The sequence below is a fragment of the Dama dama genome, chromosome 19 (genome assembly GCF_033118175.1).
Source record: "Dama dama isolate Ldn47 chromosome 19, ASM3311817v1, whole genome shotgun sequence".
NCBI lineage: Eukaryota > Metazoa > Chordata > Mammalia > Artiodactyla > Cervidae > Dama > Dama dama.
In genome coordinates this window covers 41,126,705-41,148,007 of record NC_083699.1, presented here as the reverse complement: position 1 = coordinate 41,148,007, position 21,303 = coordinate 41,126,705, and the positions used below count along the sequence as shown (strand labels likewise).

General features: G+C 40.1%; 1 protein-coding gene and 1 non-coding gene across 2 annotated transcripts in view; both read right to left on the bottom strand.

The window, feature by feature from the left end:
* Positions 1-21,303, bottom strand: part of TPRG1 (tumor protein p63 regulated 1) — a 335,634-nt gene that overhangs the window by 39,642 nt on the left and 274,689 nt on the right. The gene's annotated exons all lie outside the window — the stretch shown is intronic.
* Positions 10,031-10,102, bottom strand: TRNAC-ACA (transfer RNA cysteine (anticodon ACA)). The gene has a single exon. It is a non-coding gene; the product is annotated as a tRNA-Cys (tRNA).

Genomic DNA, 21,303 nt, shown 5'->3' with positions numbered 1-21,303 from the left:
GGTCTCTGAAACAGCAGCAGATGGATCCAGTGTGTCTTCCAGAAGCTTGTTTTGTGACTATGGCCAAGAAACAATGCCCCAGGCTACAATTTGTCCATCTCCCAATTGGTGTTTATCACTTACCCTGCTTAATGATCAGGGTTGTTTTCAGGAGTTCATGAGATGAATATTTATGAAAGCCCTTTGAAATAAACAGAGCACTATGCAAATGAAAGGCAATTGTCAAAATCGCTAATAATTAAGCACTTGACTTCTAAGATGAAGATTTTGCCAAGGTGTTAAGGGAGCCATGATACTAGCCCTTTAAAACCCTAAACCATAAATTAAGTGGCAAAACCATAATCAAAATGCTACCATAATAAAATCATACCTTTTTGTAGGTGTAGAATATAGATAGTAATAATAATGATCCTGATAATAGTGATGACTAATACCTATTCCTTTTGGCATCATATTTTCAAACACTTTGTAAATGATTTGCATGGCTTTCTCAATTAATCCTCAGGATAAACTTTGTCAATGTACACTGAAAATGAAAGTGTTAGTTGGTTGGTCGTGTGTGACTCTGTGAGCCCATGAACTGTGGCCTGCCAGGCTCCTCTGTCCATGGAATTCTCCAGGCAAGAATACTGGAGTGGGTAGCCATTCCCTTTTCCAGGGGATCTTCCTGACACAGGGATCAAATCTGAGTCTCCTGCATTATAGGCAGTTTCTTTACCAACTTACCCAGGAGAGAAGCCCAATCAACTCATGAAAGTCAAAGTCACTCAGTCATGTCCAGCTCTTTGTGACCTCATAGACTATATAGTCCATGGAATTCTCCAGGCCAGAATACTGGAGTGGGTAGTCTTTTCCTTCTCCAGGGGAATCTTCCCAACCCAGGGATTGAACCCAGGTCTCCCACATTGCAGGCAGATTCTTTACCAGCTGAGCCATCAGGGAAGCCCAAGAATACTCGGGTGGGTAGCCTAGCCCTTCTCCAGTGGATCTTCCCGACCCAGGAATTGAACTGGGGTCTCCTGCATTGCAGGCAGATTCTTTACCAACTGAGCTATCAGGGAAGCCCAGTCATCGCATAGTACTTCATATGTATTCAGTGCTGTATTAGACATTTAAATAGTCTCAATTAATCCTTACAATTCTATGAAATACAAAATAGCATCATCTTCATTTTACAGATGAAGAAACCAAAGGAAAAAAAATATCAAAGACATTCTGAAGACTGTATAGTCAGTAAATGGCGAATGTGAACTTAAACCAACTCTCCCAGAAGGTTGGGAGAGTCCAGGCTCTTAATCAACATATTGAAGCACAATCAGGAAAGAGTCATAATCATTAAAATGAAAGGTGATAGAGACCCAAAAGAGGACTCAACCGTGGAAATGGAAAGGGTTAGGTTTAAGAAATGCAGCAAAAATAAACTTGACAGAATTTTAACATTCTGATTAGATTGGCAGGAATAAGGAGAAAAAGTTAAGATTAGTGGTTTTTCAAGCCTGGATAATTGGGAAGATAATGAGGCCATCCTCGTAAATAAAGACCTGCAGAAAAGAAGCAGATTTGTTGGGGGAGCATAAGATGGGAAGATGATGTACTGAGTTTGAGATGCCCATGGGGTACACAGGTGGAGACAGCCCAGGGGAAGAAACGCAGGTGCGAGTGCCTCCCATCACTGGGCCCCCACACTTGCTGAAGGTCCAATCAGCTATTTTCAGCCTAGGTTTTCAGTCTTAGTCTTACCCTGCACTTTGGTGAGTGACACGGGATAAAATTTTCCATAAATGCTTAGAGCTGGAAAAAGAAAAGAAACTCACACAGACACAGGCACCCAGAAATTCAGCCACTTCATAATAAGCCAGAGACTTTTCCAAAACCATCTTAAACTGCTTATTTTCCAAACTCAAAATATTAGGCACAAGAATAAGTGGCTTGAAGATAGATGCAGTGCCATCTGAGTAATTCCTTCCTTCCCTGCAGCAAGCTGCCTTGTAAAGATGAATTTGCTCCTGCATGATAATGAAATCTATTTAGGAATTCTAAAAGTACAGGTTGGCTCAAAGTTATTTCCACTGCTCAGGGTTGAGCCTAAGAGGGCCCCTGACCTGTTTGAGGTAGAAAGAGAAAAGAAAGTCAAAAGAGGACAATGGAGAGTAGTCCAAGGTGGGCAGAAAAAGAGGAGGTGAGATACAGAAGCCTCCAGAGTCCTTTACGCAGCTGGTTCTGTGCATCAGTTACTAGGGATTTATGGTCATGGGGTAGACTGTGTTTAGTCTTCTTAAAAATAAGCATAAGCCCAAAACTATATGGTAAAGAGTACCTAACTTTTCGTATTAGTTCTTTATACTATACTAACCTTTCCTTTCCTCCTGCAATGTGTGTTGACCTTTGAAATTTTGTTGTTACTTCTCTCTGCCATCTCATTACAGATTCCAGAAAGAGCTAAACAAAATCTCAGTTTTTCACAAATAGCAACATCTGCTTGTTACACACAATGTATTACTCACTTAAAAAAAAAAGTGTAGCAGTATACAGCTACACAACATTAAAGCAGTTATCCTCCATTTTTTTTAAAGCATTATTAGTTCAAATTCAAAAAATCTGAAAACTAATTTTACTATTTAGCTTAACTTTGGACATGTACACACACATACACACACATTTTGCACAACAATCTCTCATTTTCTCTCTCTTCTCCATCTCTGTTTCTGATATAAACATTTTGTTAAAAATCAAAATGCTCATTTCCTTGAGTATGGAGTTAGGTGTTAGAGTCCTATTTCATCGTTGTATACTCAGTTCTCTAAATATTTCCCCATCCTCCCACTTAATTTTTTTTTTCTTTAAAAAATCATACCTCAAGTTGGGGAAAATTTTATAGAGATGGACACATTTGAGTTAAGTTTTCAAGATTTGACTTATCATTGAAAATGCTATATCTCAAACACTCATAAAACCCCTGATTTTTTAGGGCAACGTTAACGCAGTATCTTCAACCAAACTGACAGTGATACTGACAGATAACTGTGATACCCATAGCACTTAGAACAACAGTAAAGCAATACCAGCAGCTCTGAACACTTCCCCTTCTGAAATCATCATTACCCAGAGCAAATTGCTCAGATATTAGGAATGCTTTCTTGGAAAAATTACAGTAATAATAATACCCTTTGAACTTCTTGGGCGGGAGCAGGGGGAGGAGTGGGTCCTAAAATATTTCTTGTTTCTTTTCTCATGTTATCTTTTGCCTTCCACTTTCCCTCTCATTTGTGCTGATAGCCAAAGTCTATCATCACAGTGCTAGCTGATGACCACTTAAAACAAGGATTTTAATCACTTTCAGCAAAGTTTATCGTCATTTTCCTTTTATGTAACCTTAAGAATTTGATGATATCTATAGGCAAATTATTACTTATTTATTACTAAAACCACATAAAACATTACTTTCATTTGAATTCTAGAAAAAAATATACAAACAAATTAAATGGTACCAAAAATGAGTGAATAATTGACCCTCTGGCACAGAGAGTTCTAAGATCTGGTACTCAGTGACATGTATATTCACAAACAAATTCATTGAGCTCTGTCCATGAAGAGAGCTTGTTAGGTGTGTTTAAAAGAAAGTTAAGGCCCAGCCCATCAGCAAGTGCTTACAATGGAGCTGTAGAATAGTTAAGACATAAAGTTAGACAAGGAACCCTGATGGAGTCAGAGAAGATGGAAGTTAGTATGGTTGAAGCTGAGCCTTCCCTCATGGAAAATAAGATCCTCAGAGCATATTAAAACCCATGATTACACTTGCATATGAATACATGTTCATCCAGCAGTATACTCTGTGCTCCAAAGGCCACAGAAGAACCATTAGGTATATTTCTTCTCTCAATGCCTTGCATTCAAACTAGATGTAGAAAACAATTGAGAGCAATTAAGGTTCAGCTCTGTGATACACAGCAGGTTCTTTAGGCTTCTGTTTGTGTCAAGGTCTGTTGACTTGCAAACCAAAAGTCATTTGCAACCTCCCATTCCTTTACCATCTAAATCAAAAAGTTAAAATACTTGATTTTTCTGCTCAGGAATGGGACACGCTTCTAGACAATAAGATTTAAGTTGAATTCCCCTAGGAAGACTTTCTCTTCAAAATGAAAAGGCAAAGCTTCACCAGAAAAACATTCTTTGCCTCTTCCTCCTTCCCCTTTCTTCCACTCTTACGTGCAGAAGTGAGACCAGGAGGTCGAGCACCATCCTGCCCATGAGATGACAAGCAGGCATACTGTGGTCTTCAGGTAAAGGACAACAGAATGGGAAGATGAAAGGAGGTTGAATTCTTGATGGCTTCAGGGAGCCATCATAGATGCAAGCCCTAAATGTTTAAGTGTTTAAGCCACTGTTAGTCTTAATAACTACAAACAGTCCCTATAACTAACCCATTCAAGTTCACCTGAGGGAAAATAAAGAATGTATTATAAGGATGCAGAGGTCTTTTCCCAAACCTGGTAGAGAAATGCAGCCTGGTTTCCTAAGAAATAGAGCATAGAAAATAGAAAGCTGCCCACGAACTCAGACAACTATTCCATCTCCCTCTGTCTCAGAATACATAGTGTATTATGATTAAACTTCCCTCTTTGCAGTCTCATCGTTAGTCTTTCTGTGGAAAAAGACAAGAAACTTTGCTCTACATTCATACACATGGCTGGCCTCCAGTTCTAAGGTTACATGTATTTTCTCATCCTACTCCCAATCCAATTCTCAATCCCTACCTAGTGTCTCTCAGTCCCAATTCTAAAGAGAGGGAGAATATCATTGGTTCTTGCTTGGAAGAAGTATCTGCTCCCATGGCCTGGGTATGGGGAAACACGGAATAAAAATGTATTCACTTAGTTACAGTCAACTAAGGAGCTCAATTATTTGAGTGCCTACTCTAGACTGGCACTATTCTAGATTCTGGGGATACAGCCATGAACCAAAAAAAATCCCAGCTACTGAGGAGTTCACCTTCTGGCTCATGCAGACTGAGAGAAGAAAATAAATATATAACACGTGGTGGAAATATGTGGTTTAAAGCAAAATGAGTCAGAGTAAAGCAAAAGATCAATAAGACAGGGGGAAAAATTTTTTTTTTCCTATAGGGTGATCCTAGTACTGGGAAGGTGACATTTAAACTGAAAGTTGAAGAAAATGAGGGATTGAGGCATGTGCTATCTGGAGAATGGTGTTCCCAGCAGAGAAGAGCAAATGCGAAGAACCTGAAATCAGAGCATTTGTTTGATGTTTTTTAAGAAGCACCAAGGAAGCCAACATATCTCCAGCAGAAAGAAGTAGGGGGCAAGTTGCAGCAGATAAGTCAAGTGAAGGGTCAGACCATGACTTCTGGAATCCCGCCTCAGAGATTAGGGCCCCCACACAAGTGAGACTGTTATACACTAGACAATAGCTCTCATGTTAAGTCGCTTCAGTCATGTCTGCCTCTGAACCACCCCATGGGCTGTAGCCCTCCAGGCTCCTCTGTTCATGGGATTCTCCAGGCAAGAATACTGGAGTAGGTTGCCATTCCCTCCTCCAGGGGCTCTTCCCAACCCAGGGATCGAACCCATGTCTCTTAAGTCTTATGCACTGGCAGAAAAGTCTTTACCACTAGTGCCACCTGGGAAACACAGACAATAGCCTTCCGAAGTACATAATACAAAATGGCATTAATGGAGTAGAGTACCTAGAAAAGGCAAATCATGTGTGGAAAGTCAGGGAAGTCTCTATGGAGAAAGTACAGGCAGAATTGAATAAGGGGCAGATCACGGGCTGCATGTGCTTCCCAGGTGGTGCTAGTGGTAAAGAACCCGCCTACCAATGCAGGTGACTTAAGAGATGTGGGTTTGATCCCTGGGTTGGGAAGATGCCCTGGAGGAGGGCATGGCAACTCACTCTAGTATTCTTGCCTGGAGAATTCCATAGACAGAGGAGCCTAGCGGGCTGTAGTCCATAGGGTTGCAAAGAGTTGGACATGACTGAAGAGACTTAGCGCAGCACACACGGGCTGCAGAGTCAGAAAGATCTGAGTTCAAATCCTATCTGGACCACTAGAACTGTAGGACCTTGGGCAAGTGAATTATCCTCTTTGACCCTCAGGTGAAATACGTTAAAGGATTGATGTTTCAATGAAATATGTTAAATTATGCACAGTGCCTGTGATATTTACATGCACAGAGTCTATGAAGGAAGAGTTCAGTGATCAGAGAACTTTGGAGAACACTTCTCTCTTTTAGTCTTTCTCAATGAAAGTCTAATAACATTCTGGATGGGTATCAAGAAAAATAGCCTTGACTTTATGCAGGCTGCTATGTCAATTTACTTGGAGCACCAAACTCATCTCTTACATGTGTGATTCCACGGAACACAGCAGGCCTGATACTGTGGAAGGGCCCTTCCCCTTCTGACTCCTTCAGTGACTTACCAAGCAGCCCTGCAGCACCACGGACTCACCTTCCACAGGTCTGCTGGGTCCTGGCAGGTATTGGAGAAACATATTCACAAGTCAAAGTCCCCCAACCTTTTCCCAACTACTTGTAACACCTTTCTTCTCCTAACAACTTGACAACCAGTATTACAGAAGAATAATACAGACCATTCTTAAGAAAAAGTGGGGAATTTGAAAGGGGAAAAAAATGAGAACAGAGGATAGGGAGAACATTTTCTTCCTAAAATTAATGGGACAACATTGATCCAAAACTTGGGAACACAAGTCGGACCAGTCAGATATCTGTCCGTGTAATATTTATGCATCGTTTTTCTGTTAAGTGCCCTTGATCTGCCCAGCTTTTAATACAGTTCTGGTCATAGGAGAAGGAAGAAAGTCTCCAGGCATCTTGTCTGTTGCAAAACGTAAAAAATGGCAAAGTGTAAAGCTTCAATTCCTCTGTCCAGATATTTTGTTTATTTTTAACAAAAAGCCAGATTTAGATCCTGGGTCTGCTAGTTTCTAGCTCTGTGATTTAGATGAGTCACTTAATCTCCCCACACCTTACTTTTCCTGTTTTTAGTAAGAAGAAAATAATTTTTATCTTTCATAGCTAACATGAGGATTAAACAAAATGGTTAGTGGTGGGGTAGGGGCAGAGTGATAATTCCTGGCCATGTTCAGTTTTAACAGATGTTTATGGAACGAGTGACTGACTGGTCACTGCTTACCATTCTACATCATGAAAATACCTCCCCTCTTGGTTTTCATGACTCCATGCAATATTGTTTTTAAGGATATTGTTGAGAACATCAATTTCACAGTCAGTGAACTCTTAACTGCATCCCATTTAATAAAACATTACGAAAAAAATAAAGCACTCTAATTTCATAGCATTAAAATCGCCAAAAAAATAAAATTGCCAAGTCATGTTATAAGAAAATAATACTTTGTCTATTAATTTTCATTATTGATATAAAAGAAATGATTCATTGTCTTTTTGCGAGAAAAGACAGAATAAAACCTGAGTCACATAGGTAGCATTCCCAGTCTTAAACTCTGAAAGAAACTGAATACCTATTTAATGGATCTGAAAACGATTCGCAGTCCATCAGATCTAAGATGTCCCATTACTTTAAAAAAAAAAAAATAGGAACAAACATGAGGCACAAATAATTGAGGTTTGATATAAAAATGAAAATGAATGGTTGAGGAACTCCAAAGCTTTTAATAATTAATACATAAGCCTTCTGGTAATTTAAATTATGGGCAAGGCAACTTAGATCCAGTATATTAATTCACCTTGAGGGTGGGTTGACTTAAAGTTTCCTTTTTAGATATGCATGGTTTACTCAGTAATAATAATAAAAGACAACCACAAAATTCCACATACACAGCATCACTCCCTCTGAACCAGCCCTAGCATGCCAGGTTGCAGAGCTCTTAAACCCACACACCAAGAGTTTAACTTGAGCTTGGCTGGGGGACTTGGACAAGACTTTCACTATTCAGACACAGAAAATATTAATTATCATCAAATCTGTCATTATCTTCCCATCCCCCACTCCACATCCTCACCTCACCTATCTGATACTTTTTCCCTCCAGCCAGCAAAATGAAAAGCAGTGATTTGCTGAGTGGATTGTGGTTTCACTCAAAAAGAAAAGGGGCCAGCTGTGTATACCTATTCAAAGTAATCAAAACAAGGAGATGGGAAAGATATCCTTGAAGAGCCCTAAGGCAATTTTTGTTGAAAATCCAGAAAGTATGATTTCTTTAGAGCAGCTACAAAAGAAAGATAAAGAGAAAAAGGGTAAAAAGAGAAGGGGGGTGGGTGACATGGACTGAAACAGAAAGAGGGAGGAAAGGAGAGAGAGAGAGCAGAAAACAGAGAGGAGATGATGGAGTCGGGGCAGAAAACAGACAGGGGGAACTAGAGAAACAGAATAAGAGAGAGGAAAGAAATCGAAGGAGAAAGGAAGCAAAAGCAAAATAAGGCTGAAAACCACGTGTCTTATGCCCTCTCCCCTACTCTCTGTGAATTCTGAACTGCGTGTCCAGGCAGATAAAAGTGTGCAGAAGCAGCCGTCAGAGTTGGCCTGGCATCCTGAAAGCATACACAAACGCCTACAAGATATGATTTCAGGAGCGCCTGGGTGACCCACTGCCCAAAATAACACCATTCATCCACTGCTGATGCCTAAAATTCCACTGTTCATGCTTCATTTATTTTGGAAAGCACTATGATGCACACTGACATTGCCCTGGGTTAGGGAACTCTTTCAGCCTATTTGCAACCCTTTCTAATCTTCTTGTGGGTGACTTTCAGAACCTTTCCTGGGTGCTGGTTTGGACCCAGGGATAAGAAGAAAAAATATGAAGCTAACAGATACATGAATAAAGAGTCAAACCAGAAAGCTGAAGTCATGGAGGACAAAAATTTGCCTGCTCAACCAGTGCTCAATCCTTGTGAAGCCTAGACAGTAATCATTTAGTTGTACAGTCATTCCCTTCTCTAGGGGACATTCCTGACTCAGGGATGGAACCCAGGTCTCATGCACTGCAGGCAGATTCTTTACCATCTGAGCCACCAGGGAAGCCCATTTAGAAATTAAGGAAGATGAAAAAAATACCAATTAAATTTTGATTCTATATTTATAAAGTTATATATGGTCCTTACAGGCTTTTATTAGGTAAGAGGCCGTATTGCTTATTGTTTAGGAATAAAGACTTTGGTGCCAGACTCCTAGGTTTGAACCCAGATCTACCACTTATTAACTGGGTTGCCTTGGACCAGTTACTTAGTCTGTCTGTTCACCAATTTCCTTATTCATAAAATGAGATTAATTAACAGTATTTACCTCATAGGATATATGTAAATCTATGTGAGGACTTTGTAACAGCATCTGGTTCATAGAAAGTTCTACTACATGTTAGCTATTGGGTCTGAATTGGGTCATACACTGATCCCTAAAGACTTGACTGACAAGAGGAACTTACTCATTACTCATCTCAAGGGCTGGAAATCACTTTCTCTAAATCACATGACTTCTCAGAAGAAAATGGATACTTAATAAAACTGGTTCTGGCTAGAATGGAAGAAGCGGATAAGTGGTTGCTGGATGGGGAATAACAGTGGCTGCTACATGTGTTGTATCCATTCATCCTTATTATAACCCTATAATGCTGATTGCATCATCCCCATATTACAGAGGAGCTATGGCTCAGAGGGGTTAACTGACCAAAGGTAGTGGAAAGAGCAATGATAGGCTTAGTACTTTAAACCAGGCTGCTTGCCAGTCCTATGTTCTCTCCATCGTGACCATCAGCTCCTCTTTAATGGAATATCCAAGGCTTCTTCAAGTCTCCACTGGTGTAACTTTTCCTTAGCCCTAAGGAGGTACATGAGGGAAGTTTTTATGTCCTTGTTTCTAGGCTGCAACTTGAAGTGAAGTGAAGTCAAGTCACTCAGTCGTGTCCAACTCTTTGCAACCCCATGGACTGTAGCCCACCAGGCTCCTTGGTCCATGGGATTTTCCAGGCATGAATACTGGGGTGAGTTGCCATTTCCTTCTCCAGGGGATCTTCCCAACCCAGGGATCGAACCCAGGTCTCCTGCATTGTAGGCAGACGCTTTACCGTCTGAGCCACCAGGGAAGCCCAAGGAGAGTGCAAAAGTGGAGGAAGTGGATATGCAGGACATAAAATGGAGCCACAAGTTCTTCAGTTCTTATTACTAATATATTTACTCAATAAATTGAGCCTCATCTCACTGAAGACATTCATATTCATTTTTTCTAACAGTTTAAAAAGCAGTATAGGTATCTTAAGTGCTTATGAACAAGGAAGAAATGATATAAGTTTTGATGCACATTTGATAGCCCTTGACTCATTTTTCTAATATTTCCATGAAAATAGGTGTTATATGCCCTTGACTCATTTTTCTAATATTTTCCATGAAAATAGGTGTTATTGAGTTTTCTTCTTCCTGAATTAATTTTACATTTTACCAAGAAATCATCAGTTTCCTTTCATATGTCAAATATTTTCCCATGGAGTTGTTTGTAGTGTTCCCTTATGATTATCTTAACCTTTTCTCCAGAAGTGGTTGTACCCTTTTCTCATTCCTAATTTTATCTATTTCTGTCTAACATTAGTGATTTTAGTGCCTAATACTCTGCTTTCAAATTAGTGATAGCTTTATCGCCCTTGTTTGACTTAAAATGAATCAGGTTTTAGAAAATTTGTATGTTTATTCCACTAACTTCTACTGTTATTTTTTCAATTTCTACTTTCTCAATCTTTTTCATTTTACTTTAATGTTCTTTCTCTAGTTTCTCTTCTGTAATTAACATATGCAAAGCTTTGCTGAGTAGACCGCATTTCCTTTTAGAATTTACCATATCTCATAGGCTATGATGTATTTTTCCCTAACTAATTTTTCATTTAAAGTATGATTCTCATATATATATACATATATATATAATATTTTCTCTTATACTCTGCTAGTCTAGAGGGACACAAAACTAAGTAGAACCCAGTTCACCATCTAAAATATCTTCAAGCCCAGCATGGCAACAGTCCTGTAAACTGCTGATACCAATATAGGATTTATATTAAAAACAAAACCCCTAAGTAGCAAAAGAGAAGGTGTGCTAATATCACTACTCCTTCTTGTCCCCTGCAATAGGAGTCCCACCCAACCATACAGATCACAGAAAATGACTGCAGATTCAGGTCAGAGATTTTCCTAAAAACACACTGTGGTTTAATAGAGTATTCAGAATATTCTAACTCCCTGTTTAGAGACCTCCTCTTCTAATTGCTCTGCCTATCTGAAGGACTGGACCCAGTCTACCCTTTTATTCACAAGTTGCCCCTCTGTAACTTTCCTTAAACACTTGGCTAAAGAGGAATCACTTCTCTGCACTGTTCTTTCAAAATCAAGTTGATAATGTCCCTAGACACAAGGTGAAGTAGCAGTCAGGGGATCCTGCCTTGGTGTGATGAATTAGCTTACGTGAGTTCTCCTCCAGACCAGACAGCTTCCTTTGTTTCTGTAACTGATTCAGTGAGGTTACTCATACTCCCTTTCATTGAGGGTTTACTATATGTCAGATATTGTATTCAACACTCTATATACATCATCTTATTTAATCCTTACAACTACCCTTTAGACAAGTAAAAATATGCCTATTTTATAAATGAGGAAAATAAAACTCAGAGAATGAATAACTTACACAAGTTAGTAGGAATTCCTCTAAATAGAAAGTACCAGAGCTACAGTTTAAATGTAGGTCCACTTAACTCAAAGGCAGTGCTCTTAGCCACTAAACTATCATTCCTCTCTCTGCACCCTAGTCATGTTGCAAAATATATTCGAGAACATGCTGGATTTCCTGAAATCTGCAGATTAACCAGGTGTGCCCTCTGCCTTGAACTGAATCACCCAGAGGAATGTTGAACAGGACAGAACAGGGCCTTGCTATAAGCTGCCAAGGACTATGGCTCCACTATACTAACTGTCCGCCTTCTGGGTCAGGGATTGACAAACTAGGGCCTGTGGCTGAATATGGCCCACTGCCTGCTATAATTTCAAAAAAGCTTTATTGGAACATGGTCACACCCATTCATTTATATATTGTCTATGGCTCCTTTTATTCCATAGCAGCAAAGTTGAGTAGTGTAATAGACACCGTATGGTCCACAAAGTCTTATGTATTTATTATTTCTTCCTTTAAGTAAGAGGACAAGCTTGCTGACTTCTAGCCTAGAACATATTTGACCTCAGTTACATCCTGAAAGGTTTGACTTGTGGAATTCCATTTTTTTATATTATGTACACACTTCCTAAGACCCTGAACAGTGCTTGGCACTTTTCTCCTTTCACAATGCCATATTCAACCTGATGGAATGAGCACATGGACTATAATGAGATGGAGGGAGATAGGCATTCCTCATAGCATCATTTATCACATTACTGAAATGGGACATCATGGGCCTGGATGAGCCATCTGCTCGGTCTGTAAATCAGTCCACTTCCCAGCATCAGCTTCCGGCACCCCATGCTGGGCTGGAAGACCCAAGATGCCTCCTGACCTCCAGGCCCCTGCTGCCCTCCCTACCTGGAGGAGGGGTGACCACTACCCAAATGCTCGCCTTGACACAGACGATAAGGTGGTTACCCTTTGCTGCTCCTGAGCCTTGGTGTCACAGCATCATTTTAACTTACAAACATAGACCATCACAGAAAGAAAAGACATCAAGCCTAAATCAAGCAAGCAGAGGTGTGAGGGAGGGCACAGCGATAGAGGTCTTTGATAGGAGGGAAAGTCCTGTGTCAAACAGCCTGAAGACACAAAACCTGAAAAATAACATGTTCACAAATCAGAAACGTGTTTATGGATATGAAGAACTAAAGGCTTCCATTTGGCTACAGGGGCAAAAGAAGCAATGACAGGGCAAATCTGGCAAAACAAAAGAAGGCTGTCAGAATTATAGCTGATTAAACAATGAGAGAGGCTGCCTGAAGAGGTAATGAGTTCCCCATTTCTGAGCATGTCAGAGCAGATGCCAATTTCCCTTTGCCAACTAGCAGCAATTCCCAAATGGGCTATGGAACTGGACTAGGAAAGTTGGAAACTACACTATAATTCATGGATCCATGAGACCCATGCTTCCCAGCACATTTGTTTTGATGTTGCCTATACATAGTTTTCCAACAGTTGGTCTCCCTGATTGATAACTGGCTTTCAGCACTTCAGGCTATGAACTTTCATGTAGTCTTCTATATTTTGCCCATTGGTCAAACATGTGCTAACTACAAAGCCCTAGTAAGTGACACATTTTGATTTGGGGGAGCTTGAGTTACAAAAGGACTTCCCAGGTGGTGCAGTGGTAAAGAATCTACCACTAATGCAGGAGGAACAAGAGACTCAGGTTCAAACCCACTCCAGTATTCTTGCCTGGAAAATCCATAAAGACAGGAGCCTGGAGAGCTACAGTCCATGGGATCACAAAGAGTTGGATAAGACTGAGTTACTAAACACAGCACAAAGTTAACAACAACAAAAAAAAATTTAAGGAAAAAAACTTGCTTCTAACAGAATAGAGCTATATTGTATTCCTATTTTTAACTTCATCCTACTCTCTGCATTTTTTCTTCCACCAAACTATCAGACAACCCAAATCAATTTGCCTCCTTACTTTGAAATAACTCTTTCTGAAACATGCATGTGGTTTTGAAATTCCCCTAAGATCTCAGAGTAGGAGGTGTTGTGTGTGCATAGATCTGTGTTTAAGGTGTCCCTTCATAGTCAGGTAATGATATTGAGAACAAAAGCAGCAAATGACCTGGCCCCCATCTCACATTCAATGTCTTGAGAGCCCTAAGCGGGCCGGGAACTGTAAGAGAAACTGCCCTGCTTAGGCAGAAAGCCACAAGGCTACATGTTTCACACAGACCTCCTGTTCCATGTTATTTCCTCTCTACCTTTCTGTTGCCAAACCACCACAGTTCAGCTAATTCCTCCTTCAGCAGTGTCTCACCCAGCGCTGCAATTACAGTGGAGACAGAAACGGAGTTGGAAATGAAGTAATAAGGAGGCAAAGAGAGGAGGCCACCATGATTCATCCCTAAAGCATCTGGGGTCATTAAATATATGTATGCGGTCCAGGAATCACTAATTTTACCCACTAAGTTTGAAAAAAAAGGGGGGGAGAAAGAAATGAAAATTAGGTGTTTGGAAGAAACCCTGCCTCTGTTGGTCTCCTCCCCAGGAAGCAGTTTGCTTAAGGGGGCAGGTATATGTTCCAAGAAGAACGCCAAACCTGTCATCGTAAATAATCCCAAGGTATTATTTAGAACATCCAAAAGCCAAGCCAAAGAATTGTTAACAATATCTGGTTTTTACGCTTTACAGTGAATACACAAGATCTTTTTGCCCTAGACAACAACACTTTAGAATGTGCTTGAAGCAGTATTTAGCCACTTGTCCTATGGCCTGAAATTTTCTAAGAGGGAAGGAGGAGGAACTATGACATCATAACCCAAGAATTTTGCTCATGGCCCAGTTTTACGGAGTTTGCTTATTCTGCTTTTTAGTAGTTACTCAACACTGAATTCCATGCATTTCCCCTGAAACCAGCTTCTCCTGACTGCTGTATTCCCTACCAAAAGTGGCATCATCTTCCTCACCTCTCAGACTTCCAGTCATTGCTATTTTTAACTCCTTTTCTCATTCTCTTCCACTTCTGCAATTTCTACCCCAGCTCCCACTTCCAGCATCAAATCAAGATCCACTGCTGTTGCTTCTTTCATAGCTGTCAGCCTCTCTTCATCCTCACAGCCACCATCTCAAAGGTCCAGGCTCATCCTCTCTTACCTATTCTATTTCAGCAGCCTCCTAACTCCACTGCCCACCCCCCCCACCCCCCCCCCACCCCCTGCAAATCCTTCTCTCCCCATTCCTTCCACTCAATCTCTCTTCCCAGTGTTTCCTGGGTTAACAATCATATAAACTGCTCCAGGGATCTTACTCAAGCAGCATGTCTTCTTTTTGCCACTTAAATGACTCCCATCCAATCCTTAAGGTTGATTGCCTTTAAGAAACTTTCCATAACCCCTTAGTTATATGAACAAGATATGCCTCTCCATACTGATACCTGCATTAAAATAATTGTATTTGTTTCTCCTTCTCACTGAAGATTTTGAGGTTTTAGATTGTCTATTTTCTTTCTTTGAATTCTCAGTAGTTTATTACATACTGTCTGACCTATACAGGGCACTTCAGAAAAGTTTTGTTAAATGCATGCACTTCCTCATTTACAATTCAATAGTATCTCCATTGCCACCAAGAAAGCACAAACTCTTTATCCTGGTATTCAGATCCTCCCTCCTTTATCTGGCCCCATCTCTAGCCTTATCATTCCCTATGCCTTCATTATACGTAATAAAACTGCATCCACTCACTCTTCTCTGTATTTCCTTGCTCTTTCCTGACCATGTGACTTTATTTTTGTTGTACCTTCCACCTGGACCACCCTCTTCCTCTAATCCTCTCTTTACATCCCAGTTCCCCACCAATATCCTAGCTCCCTCCTTCAAAGTCATGTCATAAACCACTTCCTTTATGTTCCCCAGATAGAGCCACAACTCTGGGAATTCTCGCTGGCATCAGCTCTGCTCCAATGGCATAAGCTAACCGCACCTTAAAGCATAGCTGTCCACATGCTCAAATTGTGTGCGTGCGTGCTCAGTTGCTCAGATGTGTCAGACTCTTGTGCCCGCCAGGTTCCACTGTCCATGGGGTTTTCCAGGCAAGAACACTGGAACAGCTTGCCGTTTCCTCCTCCAGGGAATCTTCCCAACTCAGGGATCGAACCCCAGCCTCTCATTTCCTGCATTGGCAGGCAGATTCTTTACCACTGCCCTAACCGGGAAGCCCTATACTCAAATTAACTCTTGCAAAACACATCCTATATAGCAGGACTGTGTTACTTAGCTCTATGTCACTACACCAGACATACTGATATGCACATATTCATATCCAATGCGTGTTTATTCTATTTGAACAGATCGCTTGAACCTGGCTCAAAATATTACTTTTGTGCATGCTGCCTGGTGTCTAAGCCAAGTTATCATGTAGAAGCTTGATTTGGAGGAGTTCAAACAAAAGAGAAAAGGCCTCGGGACTCCCTATAGTTGATGCATTTTCTATTCTCTTCTTTGAGCGATCAAACGGCATAAAATATGTACAGTGCCTTAACTTCAGTAAATTTTTGATAATTAATGGTTTTGTGGGTTAAAATTATTACAGTCAATAATAAACTTCACTTTCATACATATATAAAAATTCACTACATTTCCAAGATATGCTCTTAGGAAAACTTACTAGCTTGTATTTGTTTTAGAGGAAGTATAGATTAAAATTAAATGGAAGGTAGGAATTGATAGCTATTCATATGTTCTTAAATATGATAAAAAAACATTAGTCAACTCTCTCCAGATATATTTAAATTGATGAGAAACACTTATTGCCAAGCTGAGGGACGAGCCTTATTCCTTAAAAAAAAAAAAAGAGAGAGAGAGGATATGGAAATCCTGGGGATTCTTTTGCAAAAATTGAATCAATGGTGAAAGCTTACTGAAATTGCATTAGAAAATCTATACTCTGTTAACATGGTCTTAGAGAATTCTTGGTGCTACTACCTAAGCCCCACATCTTAATTACTACTCTCCCCACCACACATGTGAGAGGCATTCAAATCCAAAATTCAGTGAGTCCATCATCTCTTTGTGTCCCTGGTCTAAGTTCTGCATGTGAAACCTCCAAGAAAGATTGGCATTGACCATGAAATTTACCCAGACAGACCAAACAAACGACAATTATATTTTTTTCCTATTTCAAAGAAAATAGTATTTTATGTAATGGGATTTAGAGACTGGATTCCACATTCATCATTAAGACATTTCCCTCTAGTGATTGTGTGATGTCTCATTCACCCAATATTTTCGCTTTACGTTAGTTCCAAAAAATTATCAGAGCTTGGCAGAAACAGATGAGAGTAACGGCTATCTCAGCTCTAAAAGACTTCTCAGACTCCTGAGTCTAGTCAACTAGCCCTTTCTTTAAACATCCCTCCAAGGATCAGAAAAAAATTAGAGTGCAAAACTTTTTTAAATAAAGGCTTTGAGATATCAAGGCATTTGGGGTACAGAATAACCTGTCATCAGGCCATGTTCAGCTTACATTTTTTTTTTTCCATTGGCTTTCAGACAAATGCAACATTATTTCCACATAGGAGTAGGCAGACATCTCCTGAGTCATCTTTTTTGTGCTGGTCAATGGAAAGATCCCAGGAGCAACTTCTAATATGCCTAGGCACGTTTAAAAATTCTGTGGGTGTCTCTAAGTGTGCTTTTAATTTAATGCTTTTTATTTTTTGAAAGATTTTTGGACCATTTTTAAGGTCTTTGTTGAATTTGTTACATTATTGCTTCTGTTTTATGTTTTGGATTTTTGGCCACCAGCCATGTGAGATCTTAACTTCCTAAATGGAGATCAAACCTGAACCCCTTCATTGGAAGGCAAAGTCTTAACCACTGGACCATCAGGGAAGTCCCCAATGCTTTTTAATTTAATGCTGAGAACAGTTCAGATGCAAGCTAAGGGTCACACCAATGCAGACACAAAGTGTGGAAGAGGGGGGGGCGGGGCTCAGGGAAACTTGATAAGGCCCAGACACAGGGAGAATTAAGGGCTGATCTTCTACTCTAGGCTGACTAGTGAGGAACAGAAATAAAGAGGAGGGAAGTACTGGGAGATTCATCAGATGAGTATATCAACTGTTTATTTTAAAATGTCCAGGACTAGAAACCTGAAATGGTGCTATTTGCAGCCTCTACTACTGGAAATGTAACTCAGCTGGTGAAGAATCCTCCTGCAATGCAGGAGACCCTGGTATGATTCCTGGGTCGGTAAGATCCCCTGGAGAAGGGAACAGCTACCCACTCCAATATACTTGCCTGGAGAAGTCCATGGAGAGAGGAGCCTGGCGAGCTACAATCCATGGGGTCACAAAGAGTCAGACACAACTGAGCGACTTTCACTTTCACTACTGGAAATGGACTGCCATGTTCCATGTCTCACTGGGACAATGGTAGCAAAACTGGGTTTAGAACTCAAGTCTCCCAAGTCTTTCTGTGACTTCCAAAATTATACTGCCTGTTACATCCTAGAAATGCAGTTACCCTGCAGAGAATAGAGATGAAGGAAGATATAAGAAACACTTGATTTTCAAACTCATTGGCATATCTTTCCTCATCTAAATAAGATGTACTCTTCCAAGGGATCTAAACCCCTTGTTTTCATGTAGCAGCAATTGCTTCATCATACTGCAACTGACATTGTACTTGTCTAGTTCTTCAGCCACACTATAAGCCTCTGGAAAAAAAAAAAAAAAGATATATTTTGCCTATCCAGAGCTCAGCACAGTGTTTAACATATAATAGGAACTCAATATCTGCTGAATTAATGAACTGATTCTTCATTTTGTACAGCTACAGAGAGGTTCATTTTGTGTAGCTACAGAGAGCTATGACCAACAGGTGACAGCTTCAAGAGGAATTTGTTTCAACTCAATACAGGAAAGACCATTTGAACCAGAGCTTCCCAGAGTGGGACAGACAAAGTGAGAAGTAGTGAATTCTCTTTTACCAGAAGCCTGCAAACAGAGACTGGATAACCATCTATCCAGTTTGCTGGAGAAAAGGTATCTGCTTTGGGTGGTTTCCAATTTAGTGATTCTGTGATTCTATTCCCTTCCAGATCCCAAGGCTCATCACTTTTCTAAGACAAGAATCTCTAGTGCCATCTTCCTGTAACCTGGGGTACTTTGTAAAAGTCCATCCTTGCCTAAGCTGACTAGTGAACTTGCCACTTGCTGATCTTATTTAGTATTGAGGCTCTGCAGTTAATACCAAAACAAAAAACGCAAAAGTAACTAAAACCCTTCTCAATTTAGCAGCAGAGGCAGAAGATTGGGAAGCCACTAAATCTTGCACAGTTAATTTGATTTGAGCTAGAAAAATGATACTTGCTCACACCCCATTAGAAGCACAATGCAGACAGATAACCAGAGGTCTCAGTATACACCAGTGGAAGAAAATATAGACCAATCAGATCTGTAAACTTATCAGAACCTTACAGATCACCTGAACTAAAATCCTCACATATAGGAAAGGAGGCATTTATAATCACACAGCTAGTGCCTGGTAGAATTGGCACAAGATCCCGCTGATTACAAGGCCAGAGTTCTTTTCATTACCCAGTGCTGTGAAGCCCACTATAATATAACACTTAATTATACAGGTTCAGTAATACAAGTCAAAGCAGATCCCAGTGTAATAATAGATGCTAAAACTACATATGGGAAAAGCATGCTATAACATGGTTAACTTATGATGTAAATAAATTATAAAGGGATTGATTGCACTATATTTTTCCCATCAAGGACTGAGCTGTGCTCCTATAACGTGTAGCTCATTTGTACTGTAAACTCCAAAACACATGATCTCATTAAGAATCCAAACCAAATGAAAGACACGGGGCAGCAGGGTGGATAAGAAAGAGAGAGTACCAAAGCACCAGGCTTTTGAATATACTAGCTTATTTAGACTGACCAACTACCCTGCAAAGTAGTTATAATTATTTCTATTTTTAAAGATGAGACTGGGACTCAGAGACATCAACAGTTTAACTTCTGATCTTACTACCAGTCAATGATAGAGTCAGGATTCAAATTAATATTTATTTGGTTCTCAAGCCCAGGCTCCATCCCAAGGGATCAGGACACCCTAGTCACCCATGACTTTGTAAAGGAGTTTGACTTAAATAAATAACTTCCCCACTTTTGGACTTAGGTCATTTCTAAGGCTAATTCTACTTCTAGAAGTTCTCTGATACAACCTCCAATATTCAAGATTCAAAAGAAGTTCTTATGTATATTCTATCCCCAAATAAATAATGTATCACATAAGCATGCATGATAACCAAGATATCTAGATTAATTTCTTTTCTATTTCCTGCTAGAACACATTTAGCTAAGTTTATCTGAAAGTTGGCACCAATAGAGGGCCTTCAGTAAAGAAGCAGCATGTCCACAGTTTCTTTATGTGCATGATGGGCAAGCTTAAGTGAAACATCTACCCTGTGCAGAACTTTGGAAGCAGCTGCAGCTTACATAGGCATCATCATAAATGCAGGCTGGAGTCAGCTAGTGTTGAAAGACAGAGGCCATCAAATGGATGGAGAACATCTCATTTCTATTAAGGCCCAAGACTGTTCCTTTAACTTTGGTCGAACTTTTTTTTTTTTTTTTTTTGCATGTATTTTTTTATTTATCTATGACTGTGCTGGGTCTTCATTGATGTGCTCAAGCTTTCTCTAGTTGTGGTTAGCAGGGGCTACTCTCCAGTTGCAGTTCACAGGCTTCTCATTGAGGTAGCTTCTCTTGTTGCAGAGAATGAGTTCTAGGGTGAGCAGGCTTCAGTAGGTGTAGCCCACAGGCTCTAGAGTGTAGACTCAGTGGTTGTGGAGCACAGGTTAGTTGCCCCAAGCCCTGCTGAATCTTCATGGACCAGGAATTGAACCTACATACCCTGAATTGGTAGGTGGATGCTTAGCCACTAGGCCACCAGGGAAGTCCTGGTTGAACTGATTTTAGAGGATAGCCCATGTAGAGAAAATAGCCCATCTCTTCAAGGCAGTGTGGTTTAGTGAAAATATCCCAGCCCAGATTTCAGGAGATCCAACTCTTCTGTTTACTGAGAACTTTACCAAGACGACCTCTCTTTCAAGTGAGCCTCAGTTTCTTCATTTAACAAATTAAAAATTAACCAACCCTACTGCATTTATTATGGGATTCTGTATGTGTGTGTGTGTGTACATGTGTGTGTGAATGCAAATAATGAGTATGCAAAGATCTTGCAGATTCCAGGACACTAAAATATTGGAAATAGACATTAATATTCTCTCTAGCCAAAATTTTCCCTGACTCATTGATTAATTCAACTCAAAAACAGAGATGAGATTTCTTTTATTGGCTTTATCTTTATTTCTTCAGCATCCCCTTGATAAGAAAAGTCTAGGTTTTGGTGTCATAGAGATCCTGTGTTTCATCCCAGATAAAGCACTGGCTGGCTTTGTGGCCTCAAGGATGGTTCAGATAACCTGTCTTTTCTTCAGTTTCCTCATCTGTAAATTGGGAATAATATCACCTTGCTGATGGTGACATTTGAATTCACAATGACATATCTAAAAAGCCTAATGCAGTGCCTGGCCCACAGTGGCTATTTA